The 23,021-nt window shown below is 38.0% G+C and overlaps 1 long non-coding RNA gene across 1 annotated transcript; it reads right to left on the reverse strand.

Annotated features, from left to right (window-relative positions):
* Window positions 1–18,793: 18,793 nt before the first annotated feature.
* On the reverse strand, window positions 18,794–20,180 carry LOC135787532 (uncharacterized). Its single transcript, XR_010547091.1, has 2 exons — window positions 20,059–20,180; window positions 18,794–19,759 (listed from the first exon to the last, which is right to left on the reverse strand). It is a non-coding gene; the product is annotated as an uncharacterized lncRNA (long non-coding RNA).
* Between the last annotated feature and the right edge of the window lie 2,841 nt (window positions 20,181–23,021).

The raw sequence follows: 23,021 nt of genomic DNA on the forward strand, positions 1-23,021 counted from the left end.
TTTTTCATTCTTACATTTTTTTCTTATGTTCTTTCGTTTGTTTGTTCTTTCTTTTCTTTGTTCTTTTCTTTGTCGTTCTTTTCTTTCTTGCTTTCTTTTCGTTCATTTGTTTGTTCTTTTCTTTCTTTTCCTCTTTCTTTTTTTAGTTCTTTCTTTTTTTCATTCATTCTTTCGTTCGATCTTTTGTTTGTTTGTTTGTTCTTTTCTTTGTTCGATCTTTCTTTCATTCATTCTTTTCTTCATTTTTTTCTTTCCGTTCATTCGTTTTTTTGTTTGTTCTTTCTTTCTTTCTTTCTTTCTTTCTTTCTTTCTTTTGTTCGTTCATTCATTCTTGCTGAATGTCAGACCAGATCAGTTTTTTCATAATTTATTTTTATTAAATGATAAAGCAGGCATTGTTTGAAACTGTTCGACCCGTATAGACAGGCCACTACAAAGTCTCTTTTACTTCTGTTACAGTAAGAACAGAAGAGATAAAGAGTTGAAAGTTTTTTTTGGACATCAACATCTTTAAACCAAGTCTTCATGCTGAGCCGATACATAAACATTAGCCATTAGTTGCAAGAAAACTTCACTTCCCCAAACTTTTTGTTTGATGTCCACATTTGCATTAAAAAGCTCTGTGGGATATGAGAGATCTTCAGAAGATTCTTCTCCTCTCTGCCATTGAAGATCATCACCCCTCCCATAACAACATCATCATCTGCATTCACAATCACTGTTTTAAAACTGCCTTATTCTCACTTCATCTGTAGGGAAACACAAACTAGAACATGTAACACACCAGTCGCACTACTCACCTGAAGAGCATTTTCAAGCACACAGACACACATGTACCACCCAGTGTGAGAACATTCTTCTGTATGCTCTCAAATTCTCTTGCTTTCAATCTTTCTCATGCTCTCGACGTCTCCAGCTGTTTCTAATACTCCACTCAGTCATGCAGGACGCTTTGGAGCTATACCATTACAGCTGTGAGTGTGTGCGTGTTTGCACTAACTATATGTTCCCATCTGGCTGCATCTCAGGGGAAGTCAAGGCACTCTTAAAGAGTTTGGCTGGGGTCTGGTCTTTAGCCGCTTCATTCCTGCGTCGGTGGAGGCACAGTAAAGCGTTTGATTGGCAGATGAAACAGAATTTTTTTATTCCTTTGGGTTTCTGTATAGAGATGATGATTCAGTTATCCATTGAGGTCAGAATCAGCCTACACCAATAAAAGAATGTTTGTAAAATGTTCTTTGTCAGGGGGGTATGCTTCAATAAAGAACCTTAAACATCCACAGATCAGTGTTCACTGTATAAATTAAATATAGATCATCCTTACTAAAAAGATAATCTGGCAAGAAGATCTAGATTTTTTTCTTTGTCTGTCATTGTTTGATTAATCTACTTTAACCCTAGTTTAAAAGAACACGCCCACATTTTGGGATTTTAGCTTAGTTACCGTATCCCCCAGAGTTAGATAAGTCCATACATACCTTTCTCATCTCGGTGCGTGCTGTAACTCTGTCTGACGCAGCCCCCGCTAGCTTAGCTTAGCACAAAGACTGGAAGTAAATGGCTCCAGCTAGCATACTGCTCTCTATAAGTGACAAAATAACGCCAACATTTTCCTATTAATATGTTTTGATTTGTATAGTCACATCGTGTACAAATAACAAGGTGATATGAGACAGAGCAATATTTTAACCGTATACACACTGGGAACTATATTCTCAGAAGGCGAAGCACTGCTACATGGTTTATACTGTATTTATAAGGTTAAAAGATGGCTTTGTCTCTTATTACCTTGTTATTTGTACACAGTGTGACTTTACAAATCACAACATATAAATATGAAAATGTTTGCGTTATTTTGTCACTTATTGGGAGTAGTATGATTTCTGGAGCCATTCACTTCCTGTCTTTGTGCTTAGCTAAGATAGCGGCGGCTGCGTTAGACAGAGTTACAGCACGCATGGAGATGAGAAAGGTATGTATGGACTATCTAACTCTGGGTGATACAGTGAATAAGTAAATTCCCAAAATGTGGGCGTGTTCCTTTAAGGTGTGTTTGGTACACTTTAAGACCTAATGCATGAATCTAATATACTTTTATGAGTTTTAGTTTTGAACTGTTCACATTTACTTATGGCTTAACTGTTTACGGGGATAATCGCAGGACTGCTGTTCACCAGCCGCGGTAGAGGCGTCAAGTGGAATTTCAATGTTAAGTCAATGTAAGGATGCGTTTATGTGCATCTGGAGGTCTCACGCCATGAGGCATTTAGCGTAGCGCGGAAGACGCAAATCCGCCTCATTTGCGCACCTAGTTCGCGCACATGACGCAAATTGAACGTTGCCACGGGAAACGTGCGAGTTTGAAAATACTGTATGAAATTTGGTGGAAAATCACGCCACGTTAACCAAACAGGAGCTTGCTGTAGTAGTGATGCGATTACAGGAAGCGAGCAGAGTCGCAGCAGGCTCTCCGGTGACGCAAATTTTTGCGTGAATGTCTCGACTAACTAGAATTTCATGCGCGAATGAAGTGAGTAAACTCAAAATGTTCAACTACGTGTGAATAACGCATGTTTTGCCTCCTCTACCGTGCTTTGTGTGAATCCAGCATTGTAGTTTTTACATCTTAGGGGCATTTCACATATTACACCTTGCTTCCGCAAATACGTTATTTTCAATGTATACGTGCGGCAAGTGTGCTGAAATAAAGAGTGAGACGGTCATAACGTGCATGTTGTACGAAGCCCTCTTTTTTTTCAAGGTGCGTTGGCGCCGCAGCCAGTTGAAAATACTTTTTAGAATCCCATGTCGGAAAGGAGGAGGAAAGCCTTTCGTTTTAGACGCGAAATGTAAAGCAATGTAAAATCTTTAAAAGTTGATATTAGCGATAAGATGTTAATGTAAGTTTGTTAAAGGGATAGTAAGTAGGATTTACCCCCATCTAGTGGTAAAATTGTATTTTGCATTCAACCGAATAGTGCTCTCTAGCGCCTCGCTTTTCCAAATGCGTGTTGCAACTACGGTAGCCGTTGTGAACTCCCTGATCTCTGTGTCCGTTTCAGCTGGTTCACGTGTTCTGAATGAAAACATTTTGTGGAAATGCGTTGGAAGGCTAGTGCTTTTTGTCCCTCTCTGCTATTATAGTTTATCAATACAGCCGAACGATATGGAAGCCTCCCTGGGCTTACCCGTTCAATGTAAGTAAAGAGAAGAAATTCTAAGCTTTCGAAGAAAAGTCAGATCATTAGCAGAGGTCATTTGACACCATTGACATTGATTTTGATTAATAAAACACTTCCTCCTACTTACAGTCCCTTTAATATAAACATGCTGATTATTAAAGGATTGGTTGTATGCTGACAATGCAAGATATTTTTTTCCAGATGTCCTTTAACTTTTTTTTTTACTTTTTAAACATTTACATTTTTGCTTTTCTCAGACACTATTATTCAAATCGGCTTAGCACTTTGTTCACATTCCACTTCATTTGATCATGCAAATCCGTTATATTCAATATAGATGTGCGGCAAGCATGCTTAAATCCAGAGCACACATGGTGCAACACAGTTATTTCCAGATGCATCAGCATCGTAGCAAGTTCAACTTACTACGGAAGAAAAGCGGCATGGCCATGTTTTGCCACGGCCCCTTACAGTGTATTCAAGCTAAGCGTTATGTGTGTTCCCTCAGTATCAAACCCACAACCTTTTGAGCTGCTTTCAAAATGCTTTACCATTTGAGCTAAAGAACCATCAGTTGGAACATAAATTTACAATGGACTAAAACACGAAAATGTTTACTGTCAGAGTAAAACAACATGCACTGATTTACTGCTCCCAGAACCATCTTGGATTTCACCATGAGGAAAACACATGCCAGTGTGTTTAGCTGTGAATGAAATCTGTTTTGTTATCTGTGTGAATCATATAGTCAAAAATCTTCTAAACACATACCAGTCAGAAAGACAGACCGATAAGAATGTGCTGTTGTGGCGCTTCATGTGGCCTGCAAATATGTTTTGTGGTGTTGTTCTCATTCCGGAGTCGTCTGGAAGCTGCCAAATGGGGTCACGAGTGAATCACACATGGAACATTCTACAAGTGTGGGTGAAGATGGTTTAAATAGTTTGAAATGAATCATTTGAAGAGGTGTAAATTGTGTCCTCACGGGGCTTTTGTGGTGAACGTTTGCTTTCCCCCTAGATAAGTAAATGACTTTTCTGCTCGCTATGAGAAGACTTCTGCTGTGGTTACAGGGTACAGTATTGCCCCGCCGTGTCTTTGAATTTGCTAGATAAAACATTTGCTATTTCTCGGAGTGTTTGTTTTGATGCGGGTTCATTAAAGGTTACAAACCTGAACATTACTGGTGTATATTCTTTTTAGTTCATGCTTGTGTGAATGTTGCAGATAAACTGTCAGGAATGATCGTGTTCGGCCGAGGTATGTTAAGAACTTGTTGTTTAGAGTAAGCACAGTGGTGACAGTGATGAATAATCAAAATACATACGTGTTTTATTAAAATTATACCGCAAGGACAGCTTAAGTTGCTAGGCATGCTGCGCATTTGCACGCATGTACCTATAAACAAAATGGCACAAATCTACTTAAATGTACAGTATGGGTATTTTGTGACATCTAGTGGTGATTTTGCGAATTGCAACCAACCCAAATTTCGACGCAATGAGAAGCTTCGGTAGCTGCCACAGGACAAACATATCATCGTCTGAAGGGGGTCGCACACCGGACGCACAGCTCAGCGCTGCGCAGCACTGCGTTGAGTCACGTCTAGGACAACTCGGAGGTATCGTTCACTGGAAGTGCACATTCACTCTTTCGCCGCCATTGATGAGATATCTCGTCAATCAAGAGAAACTGCTTCCCGGCCAATGACGAGATTTTCTGTTTTTCCGCATTACCGCTATTATCCACCAGGTGGCGCCCTTCCGCAACTTTTTAAACCCGGAAGTATTGCCCTATGGCAAGCGGCTGCATGTCCGTGTCTGTTTTAAAGATCGCTCTGAATGGGATCTCTATGAAAAGTCCGTCACAAAAATTTAATTATCTCTGCTTTTTGCTCAAAATGTGGTGTTTTTGCAGAAACCTACCCATATTCAATAGCTGATTACAAAAGAACTACTGAAGGTAGGATAAAACTTTTTTTTTGTTTGAAAGCAGAGGGTCTGTTCTTTCATTTCGTATATATTTAAAGAAGAACATTTTCTGGAAGGCATTAAACTTTGGTGAAAATCATGAAAAACGCTGGCGCTGGCTGGCAACTTTTATAAAAAGCGCTGGCGGTAAAAGAGTTAAATAAGGCAAGCTTAGTCAGATAGCGTCAACCTCAAAATGCAAAATATACGTTAGCAGTCAATGTTAATCGTTAATGATTTGTGACAAATATGATGTTATTTAATGTTAAAGAGTACCTAAACCCTAAACCAACTTTTTTTAGTTAATGATCTGTAAGAATGGGGCTTTATTAGTGCTGTGCGTTGATTTTAGTAAATTTTTTGACATTTGGATGTAAAGTGTTTCAATACTACAATATATGGTGTAAAAACGTCTGAGTGCTGCCCTCTTCAGGTTAAACGGTGGCTACTGCAGTTGAATTTTCTTATTGGATGGTGGGTCCAAAAAATGACTCGTGACGTAAGCAGGTTCAAGCTCACCATGCCCTTGTTACGATCTCACCACACACTTAGTTCGTCCCCTCAATCTCATTGGGATCTGCCCACTTTTCTTGCATTTTTCAAATATTGCCAGTGGGTGGAGTCAGGCTCTGACCAGGGGTTTAGTTACGCTTTAAACTATGTGAGTGGCGCGACAGGGATTTGAGCAACTTCCTGAGTCATAGCTGGGCGCCGCGGACATGCGCCACCTGTCGGCGGCGGTGTGCGTATACTCATAGAAAACAATGTGTTTAGTTTTTTTTAGAACGGCGTGGCGCTGAGCTGCGCGTCCGGTGTGCGCCCCCCCTTAAGACTACGTAGGAACGAAATGTTGGTTCATTTAGGGCTTCTGTAGAAACATGGCCACGACTTTAAAGTAAGGATGTACATAAAAACAGCTCACTTTCTAAAGTAATAAAAACTATACAGTTCATTATGTAAACTGATAATATAGTTCTGTATATTATATTGCATTTCTGTCAAGAGATCCTTTTAAAAGGTTACACATCGCACTTTTAACAAAGACAAGCTGGTTTTCATTTTTGTTCGCTTTGTAACTTTTAAAAATTTCACGTCAAACCGAAATGAAAAGCCTCTAGTGGACATTCGGTTGAAGATGTACCAGAAGAAACCTATTTCAAGTTATGCAGAAATGTAGGCGAAGTTACGCATGATGAGTGTACTCTAGTTGATTTTAAAAGATTAAGCAAACAGACTACTAAATAACATGTAGGTGCAACATTACTTCTATTCAAATGCAACAATTAAAATAGAGCCACGCCATTTCTGTCGCCTATACTATGCCAAACTCATATAAAAACAAAAAGTTTGTTTTTTAAGCATATTTCTAATAGTTTACAGTCTCACTAGTGCAGTCAGTGAATTATGTGTCCTCAGATTAAACCAGTAACCTTTACTTTAGCTGTCAAAAATCTAAACCACAAAGATACGATCAGTTCTTCTGCTTTAATAAACTGCTCAAAGAGCCGAGAGGAAATAAGTAAAACATTTTTAAAACTTCCTGAAGACCTTTGTTTCGACCTTTTAAATAGAGTTCAGACTTCCACCAGACCTTGTGATGTGAAGTAAAACTTCCTCTTGTGGTCTGCTGGAGGTGTTTTACTGTTTGTGATGATGACATTGCTGCTTATTAAAACCACTGCATCTGTAACATCTGATTCATAATTAAATTACCATTTCCATGTTACATCACACACAAGATGAGAGAAAGTCATTGTGTTGTACGCATGACTTATGAATCCAAATTAGATTGTATTGTTCTGTGTGTGTGTGTGCGCACATGCGTTTTGACTTGCACTCTAAAAATGCTGGGTTATTTTCAACCCAACGTTGGGTCATAAAGGGACAAACCCAGTTGTTGGTTTACATTTACTCAGATTTTTGTTAGATTTGATTCAGCAATGGGTTAAAGCATCCTAGCATAGGTTAAATTACAACCTAACGTGCTGGGTTCGTCCACGTTTGACCCAAGCTGGGTTGAAAATAACCCAGCATTTTTTTAGTGTAACTTTAAAGGGAACATATCATGAAAATCTGGCTCTTTCCATGTTTAAGTGCTATAATTGGGTCCACAGTCCTTATCAACCTAGAAAAAGTTCAATTTTATTTATATAGCTTTTTTCACAATTGTTATTTGTTTCAAAACAGCTTTACATGAATATATGTTGGGGAACACAGAATAATCTATAGATAATAGAAGAAGAAGGCTTACAGCGGCTAAGAATAAACCGTACAAGCTAGCTTAGTAATAATACATTAAGTGCTAATTTAAGCCAATTTTGGCTGACTCTCCCGGGGATGAAGAAAACCCCTAGGAGACAACCCTGTGGGAAAACTAGGACGGCAAAAACCCTTGAGAGAGATACATATATATATTTATACATATAAACACGATAGGGATAGGAAACGGGTAAACGGATTAAACTGGTTCAGCCGGTGGTCGTTGGTCGCATATCGGCTGGGCATCACGTTGAAGACAGCCAGTAGATCAGTGGTGTGATGACCTTCACAGCAGCAAGAACTGGGTCGTTCCGTTTGTCTCATTGTCGTCGGGGTCGAGGAAGAGACAGGGAGAGAAAAACAGAATCTTATTAGCGTAGGGGCCGTTCGCATGTAATGCAAGTGTCAAACAGTATGGTGGTTTAAAATCCGCTCGGTTCCAGACAGGCTACCTATTGCGGCATAAGTATATTACCCAGATGAGTTATGTGAATGCTTTGTTCTGGACAAACTAGCTATTGTGGGATAGGTACATTTACTTGACATTTTATGTGAATGCTTTGTTAAAGAAGAATGTCTTAAGTTTAGACTTAAAGTGATCAACCCAGTAACTTAGTTTTGATAAACCATTCTCCACAAGCATGTGAAAAAATAGGTCATTGAAATTTGGCTCCCCTGTTGATGTCAGAAGGGGATAATACTGCGCCTTAATCTGCACTATCCAACCACTGCACTGCCATATAGTGCAGAGATCAGCTCATTTGCATGTTAAATGACAACACATTTTTGTTCACACCTACAAAGTGACAATTTTAACATGTTATAAAAAATGATCTATATGGTATTTTGAGCTAAAACTTCACATGTTTACTCTGGGGACATCTTAAAAACATCTTGTGAAATGTCACCCTTTAAAAAATGCTGAGTTATTTTCAATCCAGCGTTGGTCAAAAAGGGACAAGCCCAGCCCGCTGGGTTGTAATTTAACCCATTCTGGTTTGTTTAAACATAAAATGCTGGGATGTTTTAACCCATTGTTGGGTCAAATATAAAAAAATCCTATAATATAATTTTAACCCAGCTCCATTTTTGACCAAACGCTCAGTTAAAAAATATCCCTGCATGTTTTAGAGTGCAGTGTAAAACTACATGTAGTGCTAAACTGTAAGTAAAATAGCTTAGAAACACCCTTAACTACGTTTTAAATAAAATGTGGCCCTTGCTATGTCTACTCTAATCCAGATACATCGGAAAAAGGTGCTTTTGTTTAAAACACACTTTGACTATATAAGCATTTTCGTGGACAAAAATCCCTTTCAGTATGGACAGAGAGATAAAGATCTTAAACATAATCTTATTAATGTAGACAAGATCTATAGACTCACAATCTATTAATGTGACTAGTAGCATCAAAGTTTGATTATTACATTTATTTCAATCTTTAACATGATCAAACTGAGTTGATATAAAAAATCAAGGTTAAATTTTCACAAAATATTCTTTATACAAAACCATAAATCACAAAAAATGAATTAAGCTGGGTCATAGGCATGTAAGAATGCTAAATGTTTTTTGTGAAGGTTGGTGGATAGACAATCTGATTATAAACACTTAGGTTCATAAAGTCATTATAATGCTTATTAATGGCGTAACATTTGCATGTGTGCATCTGTGAGGGTTGTGTTTACAGAAGTGAAGCTGTTAAAGGCCAGTATTTTTACACCCAGCATTAACATTGCAAGTCACTGAAGTGTCAAGACTTTAAATGAAATACACTCACACATAAACAACTATTTTCAACACACCCACACATACAGGGTAAATGTATTGGCAACCCCTACAGTAGATGTGCAAGGTCAAATGTGCACGCAGAGATCTGAGCTGCCATCTCTATAGCAAGTACTGCTTTCCAATGCTGCTAAAATACAGTATGTGTGTGGAAATACACCTGCATGATTATAAAAGCACAATTGATGTTTTGTTTATGTACGATTCAGAATGTGGATTCATTACATTTTCATGACTATTTTTTTGTTGTGCAACTGCGTGACATTTTTGCAGCACGCCAAAACCACTGAGATCTGAATCGACGATCGGCTTCACAACCTCTTTTCTCTTAGTAGCATGAGAAACAACTGTTATTCAAATTATAAGTAAATGAAAGCAAGCAATGCAACGATATTAAAATTGTGTTAAAAAAAGTGACTGTTTGAGCACTGCAGTTCAGTGTTGTTGCCGTTTTGGACCTATGACATTTCTAGCTTTGAATTTGCATTATCAGTATTTATCATATATCAAATAACACATCTTTATTTCCTCTTTTGCCAAGCACTGAAAGGATCTGAACACATCGAGGTACAGTTCCCGTTGCACTTCCACTTCACCAAAGTGTGATTTTTTGCACGTTTGGTCACTTTTCTGTTGCCAAGATAACTCAATTGATACTCGGTAGTTAGACTTAGTGATGGGGACGAGACCGCCTATGCCGAGTCCAAGTCAAGACAGAGTCTTTGAAGGGTCGAGACCGCGTCCTTTGGTTTTCAAATACAGTCGAGTCTGAGTCAAGACTGTGTGTTTGAGGAAGCAAGTCTGAGTCGAGACCAAGTCCTTTAGGAGTCGAGACCAAGACCATAAAAACATATCAGTTTTCATACTCATGATTTAATATCACCCCAGTTAATAATCAACAGTTAGGCCTACAGACTAAGCTAGATTGGGAATTGTTTAGAGGAGCAGTCTTAACTCTTTCACCGCCAGCATTTTTTTTTTAGTTGCCAGCCAGCGCCAGCGTTTTTCATGATTTTCACCAAAGTTTAATGCCTTCCAGAAAATGTTCTTCTTTAAATATATAAACATACATACCAAATGAAAGAACAGACCCTCTGCTTTCAAACAAAAAAAACGTTTCATCTTTCAGTGGTTCTTTTGTAATCAGCTATTGAATATGGGTAGGTTTCTGCAAAAACACCACATTTTGAGCAAAAAGCAGAGATAATTCCATTTTTGTGACGGACTTTTCATAGAGATCCCATTCAGAGCGATCTTTAAAACAGACACGGACATGCAGCCGCTTGCCATAGGGCAATACTTCCGGGTTTAAAAAGTTGCGGTAATAGCGGTATTGCAGAAAGACAGAAAATCTCGTCATTGGCGGGGAGGCGTTTTCTCTTAATTGACGAGATATCTCGTCAATGGCGGGGAAAGAGTTAATATGGACTATGCTTTTACTATCATAAAAAAAATCCTACCCACATGCATCATCTTCTGTCTATATTTCTAGAGATAAATAAACGGCTCTGATGGCAGTATCTTTGCATTGCACCATGGGATGTCATTTTCAAATAATGCCCGTCAACATTACATTTTATTATTAGTGTTATGTGTTGTGTAGTTTTTTATATGAACATAAAAAATGCATTGGTCTCGAGGACTTTGTCTGAAATTACGAGTCCTTCTTCTCCCACTGTGGTCCGAGACAGAGTCAAGACCAAGTCTTTGAAGAAACAAGTCCAAGAAAGTCTGAAAATCCAGAAATCAGTCTCAAGACTGGTCTCGAGTGCGAGACTGGTCTCGAGTACTACATCACTAGTTAGACTTGTTGATTAATATTGGGGTAAATTAAATAAGTCAATACATTTTTTACATTTTAATCCTGATTTGTAGGTGCCATAGTGGAAAAAGAAAATCGTAAACATCCCAACTGGCATGAGAAACTTAAATGCCTGCTGCTTACACAGAGCTGTCATTTGGCAACACTTCCAGTGTTTGTGTGTGATTCAAATAGAGGAAATCTTTGTGTTAACTTAATTTTACTAGGTAATATGCATCACTTTAAGCGAGTCAGATGATAACAGACACACACACACTCATGCACGCACACACACACACACACACACACACACACACAGCTGCTAAATGGTGGAATAAACCCAGTTTGTGGTTTGGCATAACAGTGTTTCATTTGGTTAATGTGTCGAAGTAAAGACACAGCTTAGTCACCCCAGTGGCTCTGTTCCAAAACCTAGTGAGCTGCCTACGTAGAAAGAATTTTAAGAAGACACAGACACAAAGCCTTGTGCAATAAAATAGGCATAATATTACAAAGGATAGATTTTGTCTTTCTCAACTAGTAGGATTGTTATAGAATTCTTAACAGGGAAGACATAATCAATGTATTTGCGGTGTTTGCAAGGTAAGTAGTAACAGGTCTTTAAAGATTTACATAGTTTTGTATCTTATTTTCACAAGACTTTTTTTAAGATGTAAAATAAAACTTTGGTGACCCAAGAGTACCTTTGTGAAGTTTTAGCTCAAAATACCAGATCATTTATTATAAGATGTTAAAATTGCCACCATTTGTGTGTGGCAAAAATGTGCAGTTTTTGGGTGTGTCTTTTAAATGCAAATTAGCTGATGAAATGCAAATACTGATCGCCATGATGGTGGTTTGATAAACTGAAACTCAATTGTAGTGTCAATTATTTCTTTTTCTCTCTCTAAATGGCAGTGCCGTGGTTGGATAGTGCAGATTAAGGGGCGGTTTTATTATTATAAGATCCCCTTTTGACATCACAAGGGGAGCTTAATTTCAATCACCTATTTTTTCACATGGTTTCCAGATTGTTTTCCAAAACAAAACTTTATGTTAATCTGCTGGCAACATCATATGGAGTTCGATTGCTTTAAATAATTTTAGAGAATTACTCTGTTAAAGTAGCCTGGTAATACCATCCTCTGCTATTTTGCTTCGCTTTATAGACAAAGTCTGGCTGGGCATAATTGACAATCGTTTTCCTTCTCGTGGAAGGGGCTTGTCTGAAGTTTAAAATCATTGGTCTAAACGTAACCCAATCACATAACGTTTGGATATGATGTGCATTATGCGCCGGCTCAGCCGCATCAAATCTCTGCTGTAAAACACACGTATGATGTGAAAACAAACCCATCGAGCGAAATACCGGAGTTAACATGGCTATGAACGACTTTTGCAGATTATGTAAAGTAAATCCGGCCAGAGCTAGTTGAACACTATCCTTACGGTGTCTTTCCACTCACGTCTAAGTGGAGGAACGCCCCTCTCTCCTCTCAAACTCTAACACCAGACAGCCATAACCACTTGTAAATTAAAGGACAAGTTCGGTATTTTAGACTTAAAGCCCTGTTTTCAGATTGTTTATGGTGAAATAGAATGGTTTTGACTGACATTTCGACATTTTCGGCTGCCCTGAGAATTTTCGCGTGTTTGTGTTTCAGCTCAGACCTCTACAATGGGTTTAATGGTGCACTGGAACAATCCTTCCTAAAATGCATTAAACTTTCGTTCACAAAGACGTGACACTCGCCGAGTGGTCAGGGGTGTTCACTGGTATGCTCACACAAAAATCGCTCCAAAAGACGCATTCCAACAGGTTTTATCGTAGTTTTTACCAACTCCATTGACATGTATTAGATGTGCTGTGAGGTACGGTATTACTCCGCGCCGGGAACTCTGTTTCTATTCTTGCAATTGGCAAAGGCGGATTAGCGCCACCACCTGGGCTGGAGTGTTTATTATTCAAGCTCTAAGCGGAAGAATGTACGGGTGTGAGGTGTTTGGGAAAATAGGTCCACAAGTTAACAACGAATGCTAAAACAGCTGTTGGAAAGCATCTTTTGCAGCGATTTTTGTGTGAGCATATCAGTGAACACCACTGACCACTCGGTGAGTTTCACGTCTTTGTAAACGAAAGTTTAATGCATTTTAGGAAGGATTGTTCCAGTAAACCATTAAACCCATTGTAGAGGTCTGAGCTGAAACACAAACACGCGAAAATTCTCAGGGCAGCCGAAAATGTTGAAATTTCAGTCAAAACCATTCTATTTCACCATAAACAATCTGAAAACAGGGCTTTAAGTCTAAAATACCGAACTTGTCCTTTAAATCTTCCTACCTTATTTTCTGGTTAATCAGGAATGTCACCAAAGAATGTTTGCCCACGCGTCCTCCACCATTAACTGTGAACAATGAAATTCCCTTCCATGATTTCTCGATCGTTGTGCACGTCAAGCTGTGCTGCACATAGTTTCTCGCTGACGATCGGTAATAGTTGATAAATTAAACTTTTCCAAAAACCTGTCGGGAGTAGGGCAACAAAATAATCTCCATTCAAAATGTTTAACAAACACTCTTCTTGTTCGGGCTTAAGTTGGCTAGTGCCGGTTCTCCACAACAGAGCAAATAGCTTTCTGTGCCTCCATGTCCACTACAAACTACAACTGTACATTTGGCGCTTACCGTCTACGTCGCGGCTCTCAGCTTCATTAATTTGACAACTTCATTGATTTGACGGCCGTCTCGATACTGGAGGAAAACGGTTTGAATGGGAGGTATCTCAGACTGAGTACAGTAGCGTAATGAAATTTAGCGGAAGTACGAAGTCTGACGTAGTCAGGCTAGTGTTAAAGCTGCAGTCGGCAAGATTTTTTTGATCATATTCACTGAAACGTGCTTCAATAGAACAACATAAATTAGACTGTTGAAAAAATGTCAGTGTTTTAGTCAAGACCACCTAAACTGAGACCAAGTCATGACCAAGACCAAGACATGTCGAGACCAAGTCAACACCAAGACAGGCTGAGACCAAGTCAAGACCAAGACCAGTGCAAGTCACTGCATTAAAACACTTATGATAAAATGTGGAAAATGCATATGATTAGGCAATTCTTGTTTGTGTGTGTGCGCATGCGTGTGTGTGTGCCATGAGAGAAGTTGGTAAAATAATCAAAGGCATTGCAGATATTTGGGAATTTATCTTTGTCTATAAGCAAATAAAAGTGAGAAAACACTAAAGAGCTGAAATCAACTTAACCATAAATGTCTTTCCATGGCTTGCCATCCACTTAAAGGGATAGTTCGGCCAAAAATGATATTAAACCCATGATTAACTCACCCCCAAGCTGTCCGAGTTGCATATGTCCATCGTTTTTCAGACAAACACATTTTCGGATATTTTAGAAAATATTTTAGATCTTTCTGTTGATTAAATGTAATGTTACGGGGTCCAGCAATAGTCCACGACCTTCAAGTCAAAAAAAAGTGCGTCCATCCTTCACAAATTAAATCCAAACGGCTCCAGGATGATAAACAAAGGTCTTCTGAGGGTAATCCGTGCGGTGTTGTTGTAGAAATATCCATATTTAAAATGTTATTAACGTTATAAACTACCTTCCGGTTTCGCCGCCATCTTAGAGTCATCCGCATTCAGGATGAGCGCTTACGCAGCATACAGCGGTTTCTCTGTTGCTGCTCTGTCCCCCGCCCTCCGAATTTGTCATACGTCACTAAGAAAAGTGCGTACACTACGCTATTACTCTCTCCTGAGTCTAAGATGGCGGCGAAACCGGAAGGTAGTTAATTACGTTAATAACATTTTAAATATGGATATTTCTACAACAACACCGCACGGATTACCCTCAGAAGACCTTTGTTTATCATCCTGGACCCGTTTGGATTTAATTTGTGAAGGATGGACGCACTTTTTGGACTTGAAGGTCGTGGACTATTGCTGGACCCCGTAACATTACATTTAATCAACAGAAAGATCTAAAATATTTTCTAAAATATCCGAAAATGTGTTTGTCTGAAAAACGATGGACATATGCAACTCGGACAGCTTGGGGGTGAGTAAATCATGGGTTTAATATCGTTTTTGGCCGAACTATCCCTTTAACACAATACAGGTGTTTTTAGTAATAAAATGGTCATTGGGAGAAACTTAAACAATGCTAAAACAATGCTAACATCATATGCCAAACCTGAATAAACTGCATAAGATAATCAGCACACTGTAAAAAAAACTTTGCTGCCTTAAAATTTTTTGTTAAATCAACTCAGATTTACTAAATTAGTAAATTAGTTGTCACAACTTATAAATTTAAGTTGACTTTTCTCAAGTATATTTCATAAGTTATAACAACTCACCGGTAGTTATAACAACTCATCTCTAGTCAAGATAAATAATAGTAAGTTGAAATGACTTGTCAATCCAAGTTGATTCAACAAAAATTTTTAAGGCAGCAAAGTATTTTTTACAGTGCATGCATTTAAATCTAGCAGGATGGAAACCTTCATTAAAAAGTCATTGCTTGTAGCATTATGTCAATAAGATGGTCTCTTCCTGTCTAAGTGGGGAGTTCTTTACCAGAATAAGCTGCAGGGTGGACCAGACTTGATGTCCATAGTCAAAAGTCTGGCTATGCAAGACTTACCAGCATGGGAATGCATTGTAGTCTAAGCTGGTCTTTTCAGATGGGTGAGAGAGCAAAATGAACACTATAAGAGAGGTATGGAGACGGGCAAAGGTTGTGGAAATGAATTAATGGTGGGAAAGAGAGAAGAAAATAAGCAAAGAGATGTCGAAGTTCAGTAGGGGGTTCAGAGGGAGAATGCGCTCTTAAGAAGGGGGTGTGGGAATGAACGATTGCGAGAAATGGGGTGGAATGGGAGAGAGAGAGAGAGAGAGAGGGAGATTTAACTGAGTAGCTGGTTGTGGGAATGAGGGGTCAGAGCTCTGCTGCAAGAAGAGGATCTTGGCAGGACACAGCTGAAAGGGATTGTGGGAATTTACACTGGATTAGCGGAGTGTCTGATGCCCTACAACACAAACACACATTCATTTACACACAGTACTACAAACAATTCTTCTTCTACACATGAGATTTTTTGATGTATGTGCAGTTATTTATAAGGACATTTAAAATTTTGTGAAAATGTTATATTTTGATGCCAATTGTATATTCCGGTGTAACCCTTTTTGGTTTTGGCTCAATCATTCAGTGTGATTAATTAAAATTTTTACACAAGCAACACACACATCTCTGCTACAAATGACCATTTGAAGTTTGTTTCTAGTATTTACCATTCTTGGACAATTACACCAAACGTGACAGAAGTGCAAACGTTACAACTTACCCCATAGGTGGGGTTAAATGTAACAGGCAGGGGGTTAGTTGTAACACTTGCTAAAAATTAAGTTTGCAGGCAAATATTTCAATACTATTTTGTCTATATACTTGAAGTGGATATTGTTTATATATCTGTCTATAATAGACAGGTATCCACACTGTATTCATTCATCCAGCCCTTTTCTAACAATAGTTCAATTATAAATGGATACAAATGTTTACATGTGACCCAGTCTGTAATAACCATACTACAGTTTCAAAATCAAATTCTGAGATAATGAGCATCAAAGTCTGATTTTAGCCATTCATTTCATTATGATTTCAATCTTTGACATGACTTTATTCAATCAATATTAAAGATATGAACAAAAATAAATTTGACACACGATTTTTGATAAGACAAGCACATTTATTTTGTTGGCAGCCAGCAATCATTCGTGTGTAGCCGATTTAAAACAACAACAAGAATTACGCTAACGTTAGTGGTTTTCATATCGTGAGTGCTGAGGGGTTAGTTGTAACACAGCGTTACAATTAACCCCGCTGGGTCAAAATATTTTCAAGCTCACCAAAAAAGTTGCTAAAGAGCTGCAGACATATTTCAAAACAATGCTATGTTTAAGTCAACAAGACACTGATTTATATGACATAGCATTGTATTTGGTATCTTACACATCCAACTTAGAAACCGAAATAAAAAACATATGATGAAAAAATTGACTTACATGCCACCAAAACACTTATACATTTCTAATAATTTGAGTGAGATCTTCTTTTGACAGTGTGAAAAAATACCAGTAAAACAAAACACTCAACCTTGTGCAACAATGTAAACTGTATGTGTAACAACTAACCCCATACATGTTTTGGTGCATATACGTGAAAAATGATTGCATAAAAGTATTAATTTAAAGTAAAGTAAAAAGTGAAGAGTAAGCTACCTCATTTGATTCTTATATTAAACATTCAAGTCTTTTTGGCAACTATAGCTGTGAAAAATATTTTTGTACTGTATCACACACAAACCCACACTACACAGTGCAATTCATGTACACACATACAAAAGCAAACGTTGGCTTGAGAGAAGATGAAATGTTTTCTTCGGTGGTTCTTCTGGATCTGCGCTGTGTTGACTTTGGGATCTGCTAACGTTCTCTTCGCAGTCAGTCGTGTAAGCAGAGTAAATGAGTTATAGCTTCAACGAACTCCAAAGAAAAATAAACTTATTTCAGCGTTTGTACGCATCTGGAGTAGATAAAGATCACAATCGTGTATGTATATGACAGTTTTATTCAAGAGCTGTCACTGTAAATGAGGGTTTTGAATCCAGTGGTTGTGATTTGTGTATTTGTGTGCGTTGAAGGTGATGTGTATAATTGTTTCAGTGGTAGTATTGACTATTAACATTGGCTCATAGCGGCAAAAGTTTGGGGCGGGCCTTTACAGCTTGTTTTACCAATGGATGATGGGAGTGTTTTAGTTGCTTTTTTGCAAAATAGCACCATATGTAAATTGCGTCACTTTTGAAAGACATCTTTTATAGTGCTGTGCGAAATTTCTGTATCTCAATGCTTGAAATGGTGTTTTTCACCATGGTTTTTTCCAAACAAAAGACATTTTAAATTACAAATGTAGTTGATAATTTTATCCCTTAAAGTAGACATATCATGAAAATCTGACTTTTTTGATGTTTAAGTGCTATAATTGGGTTTCCAGTGCTTGTATCAACCTAGAAAATGTGAAAAAGATCAGCCAAGTAACTTAGTTTTGGTAAACCATTCTCTGCAAGCATGTGAAAAAGTAGGTCATTGGAATTTGGCTCCCCTTGTGATGTCAGAAGGGGATAATACTGCCCCTTAATCTGCATTATCCAACCACGGCACTGCCATTTAGTGCAGAGATCAGCTTATTTGCATTTAAAAGGACACACCCACACACATTTTTTGCTCAATTTTAACATGCTATAATAAATTATCTATATGGTATTTTGAGCTCAAACTTCACATACGTAGTCTGGGAATACCAAAGATTTATTTGACATCTTAAAAAAGTTTAGTGAAATGTCCCCTTTAAAAATAATCTTTGAGCATCAAAACAGAATATGTAAAAGTTTTTTTCTGTTGAGTTGGCAAATTCGTATACATTTTTACAAAGTTAATCGTACAAAATTGTATGATTATCATAAAAACAATAACGAAACCCTGCCCCTAACATCACGGTGCAAAGGCAAATCATACAAAAATGTACGTACGAATTAGCCACCTTGTAAAAAACATACGACTTGCCATGAGATAGCGTTGAAGCAGCACACGCTTGCATAGCAGAAGTAAAGCTGAATCAGCAGTACTGTAATTCTTTCATCACCGAGTAGGTTTTAAAAAGCAATATTAATGTTTTTAAATTATGATTAATAAATATTTGTCTGTCCATAACCATGCATACATTTCCAACTTGAATTTATTTAAACATTAACAAGCGTTAGATTGTCCAAACATCCATCGAAAAGCTGGCATAGCTCTCTGATCCTGCCTAGAGCTTCAAAACAGGAAATCGGGGGCTTTACAAGACCTCGTAAAAACAGCTAACAGCCGCGGGAGATTGGAGTTGCCGGGGTGAGTCTCACTGGAATGCTGCTTCATCATAATGCTGTGAGCTGCGGTCAGTATGGAGCCTAATGTAAGACCAGCAGCAGTGAAACCAATGTCATTTCAGACTCGCTGTCGGGTTTTACTGCGTCTTTAAAGATTTACACCCATTTAAAAGGGTTTAGATACTGGCTGCTGTCGGCAATTATATGAGAGATATCCACAACATTCATCTCTGTATACAGAGGAAGAGTTAATACTCATCTTTGGATGGCTTAAAGAGACATTTAACAATTCATATAACAATTCATATTAATAGTCATTCATATTCACAGCATTAAACTGCACTGTATAGTATGGAAAGAAACCACAGGAATTTTTAAAAATCATTCCAAGATAAATATACCAGATTTCCCTTTAAAGGGAAACTCAATCATTTTTCAAAGTAAGGAATATATGGGCAAATTCAGCCAAAATTATTGAATTGTTTATGTTTTGTCCCAAAGGGTTTGTTGGTTTACTGAATTGCAGGTCAGTAAATTCCTCTTCCTGTCATTCCGATCCAAATTCCACTCCAACATCCTGTGAGGCCCTGAACTGGAATTTGAATCTCTCTCTTTCATTTTCTCTCTTACGTCTTTATAAAAAACCTTTAAAGTTTCAGCTTGCTTTAACACAGATTATTTCTTTCTTTGTGTGGTTTAATAGTTAATCATCCAGCAATGTGTTTATCAGAAAAAGGTGATTCAACAGTTCATGATTCAACAATCCATCCCTTTTATTGCTTCAGAGAAACTGCTGCAGAAAACACGCATTTATGCTAGAAAAGAAAAGAACAAGTATTAAGTGAATTATTGTGCTATGCAGTATTTAGTATCCACTAAATGGTCAAAACATGCAAACATTAACAAACAAACATTAACCTAATGCAAAAATTAGAGATTATTATAGTGAACACATACTGCAGGTTCAGTTTGTTGACTTTGTGATCAGCTTTTCTGTCCACGCAAATGTTATACCGTATGAATATTATACACTTCTACTCATCTATTTTACTCATACAGTGTGGTTCTAACCAAACTTTAAACATGCATCTTTCAAAGATTTGATTGCACTTACCTGAATAATGGCACATTCAACAGCACCTAGCTCTTCTTGCATCAGCCTTGTACGTTGTAAACAGGACTTCGTCCTCAGATGGACCCCGAAGCCCAATCAGAATGAAACTGATGATGTCAGTGTGCACTTCTGTGTAGTATGCACCAGGCGGTCAGTGAATGCATTGTGGGCGGTCTGTGAGTTTATGCCATCAGCACGAGACTACTTCAATCGTGAACTCATAGTGTTTTTCACAACGATGACTATTTTTGTTTCCTCAAAGAACCATTTACCAGAAATGGTTCATCTATGGCATTATTGTTTAAGGAGTGTTTCTTCTTTTATTTACATTTTTAAACTTTTATTTTTATTAAAGGAATGTTGCAGATTCAAGTTAAACTCTATCAACAGCATTTATAGCAATTTACATGACGAATAATTTAATCCTTAAGTTCCTAAAACATATAGGGGCAGTTTCCTGGACAGGGTTGAAGTAGTTTAAGCAAACACATACCATACAAAAAAGCAATACTGGTGTGCATATTGAGACAAAATAATGGCACTGATATGTGTTAAGATATGTCAGTGCACAGCCCATTCTCATAAAATGCATATAAATAGCACAAAGTGTGAAAAGTCATGCATTTTGCGTGCATATGATACGCCGGTCCTTCACTTTACTTAATATGGGGCATCTTTTATGTATACAGAGTTCCCACGGGTAATATCATAAAAATGCTAGACTTTTTAAGCACATGTGCTAAACTGTTCACTTCGAATGCTTATATCTTCTGTACGCGAATGTTGATTCATACCAAAATGCTTTTTTGCGTAGTTGTGTTTGACACATGAAAACGTCTTGGGCTACATACATAACTGTTGTTCCCTGAGAAGGGAACGAGACGCTGTGTCTCCCTTGCCATACTTCCTGCGTCCCTGTAACGCCGTATTTGGCAATATTTCAGATTGCGATATACTTTCTGGCTCCCGCTTTACCCTGTCTTTGTTGTTAAGCCTCACCAGTGGTTGAATCTGATATACACATTTAGACGCACTTACCCCTGGAGGTGCCCCCAAAGTGTCATTGCAGTGATGCAGCAGGAGTTCCCTCTAAAGGAAACTGTAACAATGTATCTTAAAAGGTAACATGATGTAAGTTTTTGACTTTAAGGGTATTAGACCTGGAAAGTTCTTGAAAGGTCCTTGAATTTGAAGTTAACTAAGGTGTGGGAACCCTGTGTATAGTTTTTTTTTATTTACCATTATCGCTTGGGTTTGGGGTTAGAGCAACTTTTTGTTACATAAAATGGCATCCTAACCCAAACCCAAATCCAAACGACCATGGTTTAAAAATAGACGAAAACATGAAGAAACCTATACACTAAATGACATCCTAAAGCAAATCTATCCCCAAACCCAAGCGACAATAGACCTTTCTCACAGTAACCGGAAATACGTAATCGTCGTGTAAGCGGAGTTCCTGTCAAGCGTCAACACACTAGATAAACATAAACCCGGGCAAGTTTAAAATGGATCAAAAAGTCTACACAACTTCGTTAACGGATTTGCCAAATATTACATTTGCTGATGTGACACGACTAATGGAGGAAAACTTTTTCCATGAAGAATTTGTCCATAAATTTCTAGGTAAGTAGAGAGCGAGTCTAACTGTTACTGAACTGTTAACTAAAACGACACATTATAAGTCTCGCCGAATAGCCTGAATCCACTTCTGTCTAACTTCACCATCAACAGAGAATTGATGGAACAGATACGGCTTTTTACATTGCCTTGACTGCGGAGGAAGTAAATTTCCGCGACGATTGCGTATTTCCGGTCATAAATACGGAAGTTGTGAGAAAGGTCTATGGTTTAAAAAACAGAAAAATATTAATAAGAAACCAATACAAAAAAACGACATGAAAAGATGCCGTATTAAAGGGATAGTTCGGCCAAAAATGATATTATACCCATGATTTACTCACCCCCAAGCTGTCCGAGTTGCATATGTCTATCGTTTTTCAGACAAACACATTTTCGGATATTTTAGAAAATGTTTTAGATCTTTCAGTTGATTAAATGTAATGTTACGGGGTCCACCCATAGTCCACGACATTCAAGTCCAAAAAAAGTGCATCCATCCTTCACAAATTAAACCCAAACGGCTCCAGGATGATAAACAAAGGTCTTCTGAGAGTAATCCGCGCGGTGTTGTTGTAGAAATATCCATATTTAAAACTTTATTAACGAAAATAAATACCTTCCGGTAGCGCCGCCATCTTAGTCGCGTACGCATTCAGGATGAGAGCTTACGCAGCCTACGGAGGCTACTCTGCTGCTGCTCTGTGCCCCCGCCCTCCGAATTTGTCATACGCCACTAAGAAAAGTGCGTACACTACGCTGATACTCTCTCCTGAATACAGAGGAGTCTAAGATGGCGGCGCTACCGGAAGGTATTTATTTTCGTTAATAAAGTTTTAAATATGGATATTTCTACAACAACACCGCACAGATTACCCTCAGAAGATCTTTGTTTATCATCCTGAAGCCGTATGGATTTAATTTGTGAAGGATGGACGCACTTTTTTTGGACTTGAAGGTCGTGGACTTACTATGGGTGGACCCCGTAACATTACATTTAATCAACTGAAAGATCTAAAACATTTTCTAAAATATCCGAAAATGTGTTTGTGTGAAAAACAATGGACATATGCAACTCGGACAGCTTGGGGGTGAGTAAATCATGGGTTTAATATCATTTTTGGCCGAACTATCCCTTTAAATGAACTAAAAAGTTGATTTTGGAGTATATATATTGCACGACTTTTCACACTGTGTGGCATTTATACGCATTTCATGAGAATGGGTTGCAGTGCAAGGTGTTTTAAATTAAAGAAATACTTCAGTCAAATATCAAGATTACCCTATAATTTACTCACCCTCAAGCAATCTGATATACAAAATGTTCATTGCAGACAAACATA

This window comes from Paramisgurnus dabryanus, chromosome 20, assembly GCF_030506205.2.
Source record: "Paramisgurnus dabryanus chromosome 20, PD_genome_1.1, whole genome shotgun sequence".
Classification (NCBI taxonomy): domain Eukaryota; kingdom Metazoa; phylum Chordata; class Actinopteri; order Cypriniformes; family Cobitidae; genus Paramisgurnus; species Paramisgurnus dabryanus.